Source organism: Trichechus manatus, unplaced genomic scaffold (assembly GCF_000243295.1).
Source record: "Trichechus manatus latirostris isolate Lorelei unplaced genomic scaffold, TriManLat1.0 scaffold00152, whole genome shotgun sequence".
Lineage (NCBI taxonomy): Eukaryota > Metazoa > Chordata > Mammalia > Sirenia > Trichechidae > Trichechus > Trichechus manatus.
Window position 1 is genome coordinate 4,938,438 of NW_004444088.1, and position 1,762 is coordinate 4,940,199.

The following is a 1,762-nucleotide window of genomic DNA, read 5'->3' on the forward strand; positions in this document are numbered from 1 at the left end:
GCGTCCAAACATTTATACACCTGTAACTATTTGACTTGCGTTTTGTCTGCCTCTCCCCTCTCCAGGAGGGTGGGACCGCATTATCTTCGGGTCACCTTTGCATCCTCCAGCCTCGGCACAGTACCACACACAAAGTGGGCACTCAGTACGGATGGATGAATGAATGCACGACAGGCAACGTTAGGAAGCAGGAGAAATGTAAATTTTTAACGTAGATCTCATTTTTGGCAGAAAACTAATCTTCAGTGGGTGAAATACATCTGATTTCATTTAGACGCCAATCTGGACTCGAAAGACTCCTCCACCCCAATCTGTCCTTTCCTCTCACCCATGTACCCAACTTCTACATGGCTGCAGAGACACCAGAAGGGCTGACTCACTGAAGATGCTGGAGGCTGGGAAAACTGACAGGACTCCAGAGGGGAGGTTCACGTGATGATTTCTGAGGGAGGCTGGCCTGTCACGATGGGGGAAGGAACTGAATGTCCAAGGGACTTCCGGAAGGCAGACGGGAGTGGGTCAGATGGCTTCCTATCCCTGGATCATGAGGCCCCAGGAGGGAAGAGGCAAAGCGGCAGCCATGTACCCCAGTGAAGACAACTGAGGTTGAAAGGAGCGTCGGTGGTTGAAGCCCCAGTTCTGTGATTACACGAGCCCTAGAGAGCTCAGTCACCTGTGAGCAGGAGCAGAGTGCCGACAGTGGGATTGACCTGGGGTACTGACAGGTAGCAGGTGGTGGAGTATCCGGGGGAAAGGAAGCCTGAGGTGCCAGCAAGAGCAAACCCCAGACTGCTGATGGAGGGACCCAGCCTAGACAGCGGAGCAGAGAAGGCTGGAAGGAAGAGCTGCGGGGCTGGCGATGAAGGTGAGACGGAACAGAAGCTTCAGTGGGAGCCCGGGAGGTTGTATAACGTGTGGTGGGCGGGGACTGAGAAGAATTAGCTTCAGGCAGTTCTGAGTGTGTGGCGTGACATCCCAAGTGTGTTAAGATGGCATTGCGATCAATAATTAAGGAGGCCTAGAAGCTGAGGAGCTATTTGCAAAATGAAAAAATGCCTTGTATCCACAACACTACCAGAGTTTCCCTCACTGACGGGACTATAACGTCAGCAAGCCACAAGAGCGGAACCGAAACAACTATAAATTGCTTTGCGCCTTTGCGCGATAAAAAAGACTGGCTTTTCAAATTCAAAACCACCGTTTCGCCTGCTTTCCCAAATCTTGCAATCAGTCTTGAGACACCCAAGTGTATTTTTGTGAGCTGGTGTCTTCCTGGGGGACGTGCAGAGCCTCAAATAGCGCCCAGTACGTGCCACGCGCCACCGAGGCCGGAAGGTGTGCGTGTGGGTGTGTGCACAAGACAGCCAGGGACGTGCATTCTAGCAGTAAGAGCGGCCTCAGACGCAAACGCCCAGCCTCGCCACCCTGTCGCCCGCGGGGAGAATCTGGACGCCAACGCCTGGGGGGAGAAAAAAAAAGTCCTGAGGGACCTTCCCCCCTACCCGCAAGTCAGCGGAGAAAACGCGCTCCATTTCCCCGGAAACTGGGTGCACGGGGGAATTCATTCCATCCCGAAGCCTGGGAAGCCCCTGCAGAAGCGAGGGTGGCTGCATTTGCAGGCGCAAGCCCATAAACCGAAAGAACATTCCCCGAGCCCACGTCCCGACCCTCCGAGCGCCCGGCCCCGGGGCCACTGTGGACGCTCCCGCACCGGCGGCCCCTCTGCCGGCGCCTGCAGGCTCCGCGGAGCTGCGGGGCGCGG